The sequence below is a fragment of the Anoplophora glabripennis genome, unplaced genomic scaffold, assembly GCF_000390285.2.
Source record: "Anoplophora glabripennis isolate ALB-LARVAE unplaced genomic scaffold, Agla_2.0 scaffold296, whole genome shotgun sequence".
Taxonomy (NCBI): domain Eukaryota; kingdom Metazoa; phylum Arthropoda; class Insecta; order Coleoptera; family Cerambycidae; genus Anoplophora; species Anoplophora glabripennis.
In genome coordinates this window covers 588,605-602,064 of record NW_019416601.1, presented here as the reverse complement: position 1 = coordinate 602,064, position 13,460 = coordinate 588,605, and positions in this window count along the sequence as shown.

Sequence of the window (13,460 nt, the reverse complement as noted above, 5' to 3'; positions counted from 1 at the left end):
CAATACAATAGGATACTTTTTATATAATGTTTGTTGTTGTAACTTTTTAACGAGAAGAGATAGAGAAAAAATTTCTTCATACAAATTAGATAATTTTAGTTATCATAAAAAATGGGCATTTTCGTGGAAAAAAAGTTGCTGACGTCATTTTTTTATTTTCCGAATTTTGAAAAAAATGTTTTTCAAATTCAAAATGGACCTTAGCGAGCGATTCACGCCATCTAAACAGATTTTTACTGTCGCTTTTCGTTTGTCAGTTATGGGCCCGAGACGCGGACTTTGGGACACCCTGTACATGTATTTTACATAGTTTTAACGAGTAAGTTCTATATAATACGTAAAAACATAATGCTACCATAACAAACATATTTTTAATCCATTTACACCAACTTCTAAACATGCCTTTGTTAACATTTGCGAGAGCAAGAAAATTTAGTTTGCATCGAGCGTGAATTCTCTTTCCTACAAATATTTTTCAGTGTGGAATGGTGTGTGATGTTTGGGCTTCGGTTAGCAGAAAAAAATTACATTATACATACGCAAAGAATATTGGCCTTTTACAAGCATAATGTATAATGTATGAAGACGCCATTTGACAATATAAGGTGCTATATAAAAATTTTTGTGTCACATCGCTCTGTCACTTAAATGAAAATTTAATTTTAATCTACATTGTACAAGTTGTTCAAGTTGACATCGTTCTCAAATAAGGAATCTAATATATCAAAGTTGGCTATGGAAATATTTTATGTATAGATGTACGTGTGTTTGCCGTTTTACGCTGCCAATCTTTTATTGATTAAATATTCAACGATATTTTTCTACAGAAAGGAGGAATGTTTTATTGAAATTCTTCAAGTCAATTTTAAGTGTGCGATGACAAACAATATGGATATACAGGATGTTTATAAACTTGGGGAGGATACGAGAAAGGCAAATATGTAAAATTTTACAAAATTATGTCTCAATATTTTTTATGCCAAACTATGCATTTTGTCAAATTTCCGGTACTAGATATCTGCTACTATATTAATTATACAAAATGTAATGAAATTCTGTAAATTTTGTAAAAATGGGATATGTACCTATGTCACTTGATAACATTGGCTGTATATTTGATAAAATAAATATAGGTATTCCCATATTCAACCAATTTACTAGACGCTTCAAGAAATTATTCAAAGGCGATAGATCAGTCAAGCTTTCTCCCTTCAATCCAATTACTGAAACAATTGCAACTAAATGGCATGTCAGTTTAAATTAAAGAAATTTCGGGTAAGATTTCCATTAAAAGTTGCTTCAAATAAATAGAATCCCAAAATCCAATTTCCTACAGCCCTTGTCCAAGCATTGACGTCCATCGAATATACTGTACAAACTTCCAACAAAAAATAATATCAGTAGTGGTAACATCAGTACGCCCAAGTGAAAGGTGTTTGACACTAGCAATATATGTGTAATAGATGATTTTAAAATTATTATTATAAAATTGCTATAATTTTTTGACATTTTGTAAAAAAGCAACATGTGATAAAAACAACTTCGATTCAACTACCATGTTATGACCTCAGGCACGAAATATTTTACAAGAGGTCTCTCACTTATGGTGAGTAATGATGATTATTGGCTACTATTAAACAGGATGTCCCTTCCAAAAGTAACGGGTTTTCTACAAATGTCTTTTGATTCATCTTATTCAGATAATATCAAATTATTTTATTGGTACCAGTTTTGATAACACTTGAATGAACTTGCTGCATACCGGTAAAATGTCGCTCTCGGGAGTATTCTAATGTAAATTTCATCCCTTTTGTCAATCTGTATGTACCTATATTAATTCTTTTACCATATTAACAGGGTGTTAATGAACTTTTGCCACATCCGTTATGTAAAAGTGAGTAAAAGTAAATACATAGATTTGTGTTGAGTAAAATGTAATTTTAAAATATGACTTACCTCAACATTGCAAGAAGCCACCTTTTGAGAACTGCTGATTTTCATAGATGTTCGATGTACCCACCATTTGCTTGCACACAAGCTTCAGCGCGACGTATCCAATTCGCTGATACGCGTTGCAACATTGCCACGTCCTCTAGAATCGTATTACAAGCTTCAGTAATACGTTGTCGCAGTTGGTCGATGTCACACTTCTGTGGATTACAAAACACTTTTCACCTATCCCCACAAACAGAAGTCTAAAGGGGTGAGGTCCGGGGACCGGAGGGGCCATCTAACTAGGCTGCTGTGGCTTATCCAGCGATCGGGAAAAGTAATGTTTAGAAAGTTGCGCATTCTCCAAAAAAAGTGAGAGGGGGCTCCATCATGCAGTAACCACACATTTTGCCATTTAATAACACTTCTTCCAATAACTCCGGTAAGCGATTTTACAAAAATCTAGATATGAAGCACCGTCTAAGTGTCTAGGCAAATCAAAAGGTCCTATTAAATTGCCATCAACGATACTGGCCCGGCCCACATGTTCACTGAAAAATGTTGCTGAAAGGCACCGCGACACCGCGACGTATTTCGTGTGGATTTTCGATGGTCCAGTGGTAAGTGTTTTGGATGTTACGTACACCATTTCGACTGAAACATGCTTCATCTGTAACAAGTATTTGTGCTGTATGTATAACAAATGTTCGCGATGCGGGGGCACGTCGTTCAGGATATTTTGCACGGTACACTTAACAAGATCTGTGGACATTTTCGTTTGCTTCGCCATAAATTATGAGTATATCATAATATTCGCGATCGCTAAATAAATGCGCCATTTTCAAAAGAAAACTTGGAAATGCGGCTATTAAATGTACTCTCAAAAAACAGCACAGCAATCACTACAACAATGTATTACAAAATGATTTCGAATACAGTCCGGCTTCATAAGAAATCTACAAACTCGTAAAAAGTGTTTTTTGTACTCGCAGCGATAAAATACATATATTTCAGCAGTTCCAAAACAGTTTTAAACCAATTTTAATTAGCTTTTTTTCTCTATGACCTTAAACTTCCGATACAAGTTTGTGACATCAGTTAACTCAGTTTTTGCTCCTGTTTCAGCCCTTAATCTTTTGACATAAGTTCATTAACACCCTGTATTCATTTGTAAGTCGGCTTTGCACACAGGGCGTTTTAAATTCTACCAGCAGCATGGCACAATAGGTCGCCAAACATGATTCCTACGGATAACTGCGCCGCTTTACAACAACACAATAAAAATAACAACATAGTTAGTTCAATGATTTCTAGAAACCCTGTATAATCTTCCTTAATTATGTTAAACATGCTTGGCATTTTTACGAAACGAGTTATTATTACCAGGAACTATATTAAGGATATTTCCAACACTCATCTAAAAAACTTTGTCATCAATGCCTGATTGGTCGACACATCTGTATTTATCTCAGCAAAGATGGTGGCACATTCAATTCCGGGAAATCCAGCGAACTGAGTTAATAGCAGATTTATAGCTTGTCTACCGGCTTCCGCTCACGCAGATGCAGGTGTTAGTTCTAATTCCGGACAATTTCGATTCCGTGTCGGCGCAGGCTTCTCTACATACCGCTTCATGTATTCTAATGGAATGAAAATGTTGTTTATGAAGATGGTAAATACGGTTTATCGATTCGCTCCAAGTTGGATCCGTAAAAGGACTCATCTAATCCATCCTGCTAGGACTGTTAAATTGAAATTAACGGTTCGCTGTAGTGTACAGTAGAATGGAATTTATATGTCGCACTAAACTCGGCGGAAAGGCCGTAACGAGCAAAATACCACGGAATTTATGGATTGTAAAGCCGACACGCTGTCGTCCAGCTTTTTTCCTTGTAAAAACTGTATTGTGCTTTAGTCCCCTCGAATGTGTTAAGTGAGCCACCTGTGGTCTCGATATTTCTTAAACCACCACCTAGAATTGCCGGTATGTTTTCTATGTAAAAAATTATGAAACGCTAGTTAGTTAGGTACTAATTTAATTTTTGCACTTTAATATTTCATATAAAATTTAATTTAACCGGTGTCATAGATGAAACCTTCAACCAGTCTCTCCTAAACCTAAAAATAATATCTGAATATATAATATTCTTGAAAACCTAAGATTCAAAAGTAAATCTTACATGATGGAAAAACCAGGAACCAATTCAGGATACCGCGGAGATGTTACACATATAAAAAAAATATAGACATTATCTTTTATTTGCTACATAATGTGCAAAATAATTAGAGTAACAAATATGAAGTAGTGTCCAATTGTTATTGACAGAAAAAAAATAACAGAATTCAGAAGTCAGATTTTCATTCCCTTCGTCAAAAATGCGTCCTATGTCTACAGTAACAAAGGAAACAATAGCATATGTGAACTAAAATTATTGATACAAACAAAGTTGTACAAAATCAAGAAACCTAAACTACAAAATTAATTCCAAACATACAGGGCGATGAGTAAAAACGGGACACGCCAAACATTACATTTTTAAATGGAACACCCTGTATATTTTTAAACAGTTGGATTTCTGAGAAAATTCTATATATGGCAATATAGACAGTTTATCATTTTAGTGCGGGGTTGCCAAGTTATGTAGAAAATTCATAGAATTTTGGAAAAAACATGACCTCGAAGAAGTTGTATTAACTTTCAACTACTAACACTTGGAGCAAAAATATTTGACTGAGTTATAGATAAATGTTATGCAAAGGCTCCTATATTATCTAATATCTAATATCGATATTTTATACAGAGCATTTTTTTATAAGACGATAATTTTTATAAAGTTCAAACTTGATTTTCTAAAATTTTTCAAATGGAACACCCTATATTTTATTGTTTTATTTTATTCGCATATCACNTTTGATCCTTAAAATTAATAAAATCGTCGGAGTTAGTGTACTTTCTCACACTAATGGCCCACCCTGTATGTATATATAACATATATTATAAATTAATTGCTGTTTAGAAAACAATATTTTCCTGCCTCTTAGAAAGCAGCTATTGGGATACCGCTTCCTAAAACCAATAATCCTTTCTAATTTTCGGATTTAAGGCTTATAAGTATTACCCTTGCTATTTCTAAATTTTTTCAAAAATTGCTTTACGCTCAAATTAATAATTATATAGTACAATACTGTATTTTACCCGAGTGTCAATGTGGCTTTAGGAAAAGTTATAACTGTTTTACATTGACAATTTATTGATGAATTAATTCATGAAGTCGCTTCATCAAGAAATTGAACAAGTGTAATGCACCAAATCTGCTGTCAAATAACTTCGATTTATTCATCAAGTTCTTGACGTATTAGAACATGTTCCAATTTTCATCAATTTCTTTGTCAAGTTCAGAAGTACCAATCCAACAAATTTCCAGTCTCAAACCAGTAATGAGGTAATTCCATTATTGGAATATATAAATAATTGTGTGGTGTCATACTAGTTTAGCATTGTTTTTCCTGATTTGTTACTTATAAAAACTAATATTTTTATAATATATGTTAAAACGATACCGCTGTTGTATCATTACAATTATGAGTGGAAAGGTGACATTTTTGAAATTTATTTTTTTCTTTGATTTGTTGGTAGAACTGATTCATGCGTCGAAAAACTTGATAAAGTTTGTAGCAGCATAAAACCACACTGTTTACCAATAAATTCATGAATTAATTCATGAAGAACTTCGTCAATTTATTCATGAATAAATTGTCAATGTAAAACAGCTATTACTGATGATATTATCAAAGCATGTGATAATGTGATTGTATTCTTGTGTTTTTAGATTATTCTAAAGCTTTCGATACAATTAACCATAATCTACTGTGTGCTAAATTACATTTTATGGCTTTTCTGATGACGCGGTATTATTAGTTAAAAATTATCTTCACGGACTCACACAATTTATAGTAATAGTAAATTCTCTAATAGCTTTGATATTACATCAGGACCGCATGGCTCAGTGTTGGGACTTTTGCTATTCTTGATATATACTTCCGTATCCTCAAATCTTTAAAAAAAAATTGTAAGATTCAAGCTTATGCTGACTATACCCAGTTATATTTTGATTTTCATCATACAGACTATCTTCATGCAGCAGAACTTATTAACGTAGATTTACAGTTACTTTGTGAACTTTCTGATGATCATAATTTAAAATTTAATCCTCTAAAGTTTCAGTTAATGTTATTTGGTGACAAAAAAAGAATTTACGCTTACCTTTGTGTATTCAACCAAAAATTTGGGAATCATTTTAGATTCGAATTTTTGTTATAGAGATTACGTAAAGAAATTGTTTAAAAACTCTTCCACTGCATTAAAATTTCTGTATTCCATATATATTTTAAATTTTTCTTTAAAAAAACAACTTTGTGAGTTACTAGTTTTATCAAATTTCAATTATTGTGATTTTATTTATGGTTAGTGGGGCCATTTTGAAGAAAATAAATCGATTTTGCCAAAAAAAACTTTTTGTTGTTCTCATTTTTAAAAAATTCTCTTTATTTTGGAACGCACGTTGGACTTGTCTCCGTTTAGCACAAAGGATTATTTATTTAAAAAATATGTATGTTCAGTGCGACAGAAATATCTAATTAATTCAAAAGAATTAAGTTAATATTTTAAAATATTTCAATGTCACCACATCGTACTTCAGTTTTTTTATCACTGGCGTATACTTTTTTTTCTTTGGGTTGGATAAACACTTTTGTATATTAGCACCAATAAAGAAATAAACATATTATGACAACGGTAATAAAGCTGGTTAAAATCCACTCCGAAAAGTTTTTTTGTAAAGAGGATCCGCATCCCCAAGTTTATGGACAGCGGGCTAATTGTGTTAGAAAGGAGGGAGACCATGTAGAAAAATAGAGGACAAAAAAGTTCTGTAAGCGCTCTTGCAACAACGTTATTGAATCCTTGTTTTTTAATCACTTTCCCTTTTATTTTTAATTAGTATAAAATCTTTCACATTCATTAATCAATATTTTTACTGTCCGTTCAAGAACAGCATGTCAAGGAACAATTCGAAAACCTTGATATTAATTAACCCTCGCCCTCGATATGAAAAGGAAAATAATGAATGAATATAAATTTCTTCAGATATTTATATAGTGCCCTGACTAAATCAAGGACATTCTGTAAAAAAGAAAGTAGTGTCGTCAATGATGGTTTGAAGTTTTGGTTTTATCAACTAACAAGTTTTAGCAACACCTATACAGAGTGTTAATGAGCTTATGTCAAAAATTTAAAGGGGTAAAAAAGGAGTAAAAACTAAGTTAACTGATACAAATAAGAAGTGGAGAGTATTTGTGGAAGGGCGAAATGGGCGGTGACTATTAGACGCCTTCGTTATAGCCATCTTTCTCTATCACACGGATTTCTATGAGTTTCTTTATCGCTCTCACGTAACGGCCGATGAACCATGGGGACTTTCCGACCCTGTAGAACATCTTCTATGAAAATCAACAGTTCTCAAAGGTGACTCCTTGCAATGTTTAGGTAAGTCAGATTTTAAAATTACATTTTACTCAACACAAATTCGTGTATTTACCTCATTTTAACATAACGAGCATGTGGCAAAAATATATGACATAAATTCATTAACACCTCATTTCACGCTCTGCTTCAAGTCCCACAAGTTAAGAAATATACAACAATATACTCTTGCTTAACATTAATAAACATTTATGTTTTATTTTCATGAACAGCTTTGCAAGGGCACACAACTTTAACGTAGACGTTAAATAAATTTATGATAAAAACAAGATCCAAAATTTAATAACCCTCAAGAAAGTTGCTATAATTTTAGAGAAATTTAATTTTATTACTGTTGCATTACTGTCCTTTAGAATGCTATTTTATTTAAGTATAATTCCCAAAGTGGTTATGTTGTCTTCGTAACTAAATTATCCTAAAAATAAATGCTAGAAGATGTTCTTATAAGTGAGATGAAGCTAGATCTATGTAATATTGTGGGCAACAACTACTCTGCGGACTAATGCTCAGGCCAATTGTATCCTCAACACCTATAGTATACTGACAAAAGCTAATAACTTCGAAACCGGTATATGTCTGATGGGTTCGGCTGACAAATGATCCTAACTGCTTAACAACTACTTCGATAATCCAATGCCGATTGGAGCATTAGTCCGCAGAATAGTTGTTTCCCTCAATATCATCAGTTTAAGATTGTCCTTATTGAAAAATTATAAAACATTTTGTAGAATTTGTTTGTCAGTGCTTTATAGACTTTTAGGAACTATTATATGTAGAACGTTTTACCTCACCGAACAAAATTAATTTTTAACGGCGGCTCCTAATTGTCAATTTGCGTACGTCAACAAAACCATGATTTAAAGGTTTAGCTGAATTTAAAAAATTAAGAACTATCTTGAAACACAGTAATATGTTCAGTACCATTCTTATTGGGATCAGTAGATTTATATTGCTTTTAATAGGAAGGTGCTTTTTGTGCTTAAAGAATGAAAAAATATGAACAAATTTGATTAGTAGTGGGGATATTTTTCTCATTTCTCATTAAATGCAATATTAAATTTTATTTAAATAAGAGAAAACGTTTTACGAAAAAAACCAAAATTTTGTAATAGGTTTGACGCTGTCTATCGGCTAAATGAAGCAATTTTGGATAAAATCAAAAAGCAAATAATTTATTTTCACTAATTTTTTTTCATTTTAATAAATATTTATTATTTTTGTGACGCTCGAAAATTTGAACTTTTGTCTGTCTTATTGGATGAGAAATCTGCTCCTGAAGAGTTGCAAGAGTTTTTTTTAAACATCCTATATTGACAGGATATCTAGAGCAATACTCTAAAATCCACAATAACGAACAGCATACAATTTTTTTCCAGAACACCAATTTTGAAACGTTTGCCTAGAGGTTCACTGTAAAACGTTAAGGCAATGTTATAGTTACTCTTCCATTGGAATTCTGATATTGAACTTTCCATAATAATATTTATACAAGGGAAACCCTCTGTAAGGAAAAGGAATATGCCGAAAGAAGTACTCCCAATAGATTATGGGAAACCCTTACGATTAAATTAAGCAAATATGTCTACTTGGGTGAGTTTTCCTTATTCTTGAAGTAAAAACAAATTTCGGCACAAACTTCTAGTGATATCTTCGAACACAGCTTTTGCTTCCTGTGTAAATACTGTTGGACCTTTCCATTTGTTATCTTAAATATATCTTTATCGAACTGGTCTAAATGGATATACCTTGGAAATATACAGAGTGTTTCAAAGTTAGTATGCATATGTCAGTTTACCATCAGACGATGCACTGTAAAAAAATATGTGTGAGTGAAAGCAATAAAGGTTCGGAGTGCATTGAGTGAGTTTATTTATTGCTTACTCAATATTGGGCATTTTGATCATTTTACTCATTTGTAACCTTCACTCAAATATAGGTATTCCTTAAATAAATTCTTCACGTAAACTCATATTTGGTGCACTTGTACCTAAATCAGAGTCAATGTCCTCATTACTCAGTGGTCCCACCCTTTTTCATATGCGGATGCATTGTCTTTGTCTGTTCCCATCGTCCCATTAGGTTATCTCGTGACCGTAGCGTGGTGGATGGCAGTACGGCGTATGGTGTGCTTTGAAGTATCGGTTTATCTGGTTATTCTAGTGAAAATTATATTTAAATGCAGTGATTTAATTGCAATAATTAAAGACAATGTTTAAGTCTAGATTAATATTTGGTTAATAAACAAATAGATTTTAAATTGTTATCTATAATTACGTATTTGTAACGTACAATATAGGTTATGGCAATCTATTCGTGCGATCTGTTCACCAATTCCTTTAATGGAGACCTAAAATTTTGTCGCTAAAACAGATCTGTAGCTGTGTAGAAACCACTGTGGCAGCTTAGTAGCTTATGACTTTGATACAATGATATTTAAATACAAATTTAAAGAGAATATAGTCTCTATACCAAGTCTGAGTAAACAATTGATCAATAATAATTAAATTTAAATCATATTAAAGAAAAAGTCAACTCTAAATTGGTTTTATATACTCAGAATAGAGTCAAAAGTCACTCAATTGATAGTTAGCAGTAACTCATATTTGATGCAAAAGTTTCACTCAGTTGTACTCATACTAATAGAGTGAAAATTTTTCTCAATCGGGTGTGTGAAATTATTGAGTAAAATTGAGTGATATTTGAGTGAATTTTTTTTACAGTGTACTATCAAAAATAAGATTATTTGCTGCTAAAAAGATGGGTCGAAAAATGCTTCCTAAGCGATCTATGACCCACTAAATGAGGCCTCAAAAAATAGTATTTTTCAGAATATGTATTTTCAAAACGAGTAGACGTAGAATTAATAGAATCTCGATATATTTTATACTATTTAAATACTGCAACAAACCACGACTCCATTTTTATATTAGGATATTAATGTCAAATAAGGTATTTATAAGTTTCCTACAAAAAAATGCATCCTTAATTTATTTCGATATACTCTATTTTCGAGAAAAATCGTTAAAAAAAGTTTTATTACATAATGTAAAGAATACTTACTAAATTGGTAGGCTGGCAATGAAAGTATGAGTTCGTTTACTTGAATTTATTTTGTATCTAAAGAGTAATATAACAAATGAGTAATAAATTAAATAAACAATGAATTGTTTCTAGGTTCAAATTATTTACAACTAAAAAAACACATTGCTCAAATTAATTTAAATTCAATTTCAATAAAAAATAAATAAATACCTTTTGGAATTATCTCCTTGTCTACCACAAAATAGAATCCAGTGCGTGTTCTCTAATCATTATATTTCATAAATATGAAATGCAACACCCTACAAGTTACAAGTTTTCTACATATAATAGCTGTTAAAAAAAAATGAAATACGTTTTAAAAGTGACTTTATTTGTCAGTTTTCCCACTTCAAGCTATATTTAAAATTGTTCGTGTAATAATTTACCATACAATCTATAATGTGTACTATATCATAATACAGTTATACCCACAGACTATGTTCTATCGTAATAAAGCCAGCTCAACCAATCCGCTCCTTTGTCGCTATCTACCACGGTAGTTCCTTTATGAATTAGCCGTATTGAAATCAATGAAATGAGAAGGAAATTAAGTTAAGTAAGTAACTTCATTGTATAACGGATTTCCATAATGCATTTCGGTTATTCGCAGTTGATAACTACTCAGTGTTATTGTTGAATTCAAATACTCTGCAGTTGGATAGCTCTGATAATATTCAAACCTATTGTATTGATTGTTACATTAATAATGCTACCTAACTCGTGAATGATAACCTGACATAAGGATAACAATCGCGAGTTGGTAGTGTGAAGTATTTTAATTACATATATTCCATAGATTCATCAGTTTCGAATGCATTTGTATAAGGAGTATTCTACAATTCTCATTTTCTCATAATCTACCTACATTACTATAGAGAAACTATGTATTTAAGATACTGGATGTTGAAATTTTAATGAACCCATCAGGAGATTCATTCAGGAGGAATTTCTAAGGGATTAAGAAGATATCGAAAAATACTACAGGAAAGGTACAGAAACCTATTATCTTTACAAATTACTAACTTGTACCACAACCATGAAAAACTATGCAAACATAGAATTTAATTATTTCATGAAAATGTTACCAAGCATTTTATTCATATGTTGCGCATATAAAATTTCGATTCTATATCTTCATTTGTGCAGAAGATATTTGGAGATACATGTCTATATCTAAATTTTCTTTCCTTGTTTGAAGAGTCTTAACAGATTAATTTAACGATGAATCACCTTACATTCATTTTCAGGTTAACACCTCTGGAAATGTAAGAAGGCTGTTGACTTTCCGCAAGCCAATTTTTGTCAAATAGTACCCTGAATGGAAGTTATATTCTACTAATCATTTTATTGATGTGACAAAATCCTGGCCTACTACGATTTTTTCAAAGATTTGTTTTTCCAGAAAGTAGTATTAGGCATTTTTTTGTCAAAAAGATAATATCACCAGGCTATTCAACACCCATCAAAATACCCATAAACGAAATNTATAAGGGATTAAAAAGATATCGAAAAATACTACAGGAAAGGTACAGAAACCTATTATCTTTACAAATTACTAACTTGTACCACAACCATGAAAAACTATGCAAACATAGAATTTAATTCTTTCATGAAAATGTTACCAAGCATTTTATTCATATGTTGCGCATATAAAATCTCGATGCTATATCTTCATTTGTGCAGAAGATATTTGGAAATACATGTCTATCTCTAAATTTTCTTTCCTTGTTTGAAGAGTCTTAACAGATTAGTTTAACGAGGAATCAAATTACATCTTTTGTAGAACTTTTCGTTAATACTAACTCATATACAGTGTGTCCCGTTTTTCAGGTTAACACCTCTGGAAATGTGGCTGTTGACTTTTCGCAAACCAATTTTTGTACAAATAGTACCCTGAATGGAAGTTATATTCTACTAATCATTTTATTGATGTGACAAAATCCTGGCCTACTACGATTTTTTCAAAGATTCGTTTTTCCAGAAAGTAGTATTAGGCATTTTTTTGTAAAAAATATAATATCACCAGGCTATTCAACACCCATCAAAATACCCATATATCAAATTTGAAAGACAATGTCTATTGGACAAAGAAAAAATACAGGCACTATAAATTTACAACTTTGAATTATATTAATCAAATATTAATTAATTATAAAAATAACTTACAAAAAATGTATTGAATTATAAATAAGTTGTTAAACAAAAAAATTGCAAAACCTTAATCTAAACTAAATTTCCCTCCAGTCGAACACATTTTTCCGATTCTCTTAAATTTAAAAATAATTTACATAGCTGTTGTGGAGTAATCCCTGCACAAGCTTGTCTTATGTAACTCATTGGGTCATCCAAATTCCTTGGTCTGTTTATATAAACTTTTTGTTTTATAAAACCCCAAAAGTCCATAGTTCGAGAAAACTAAAATTTAATTAAGATTGTATTGCAATTTTTTGTTAAACAACTTAATACTTATAATTCATTATCTACATTTTTTGTACGTTAATTTATTATAATTTTTATTGTAGCCGCAATTTATGTGTTAAATTTATAGTGTCTGTAATTTTTCTTTGTCCGATTGGTACTTGTTTTCACTTTCATGGCAATCTTTGACCTGCTTATTATAATTTTTAGTTCTGATTTTTCGAAGTTTGGCACCACATAAAAAAACACTCTATAGATATTTGTCATTCAAATTTGGTATATGGGTATTTTGATGGGTGCTGAATAGCCTGGTAATATTATCTTTTTGATAAAAAAAAAATGCCTAATATTACTTTCTGGAAAAATGACCCTTTTAAAAAATCGTAGTAGGCCAGGCTTTTGTTACATCAATAAAACGATTAGTAGAATATAACCTCTCTTCAGGTTACTATTTGTAAAAAAATTGGCTTGCTGCAAGTCCACAGCT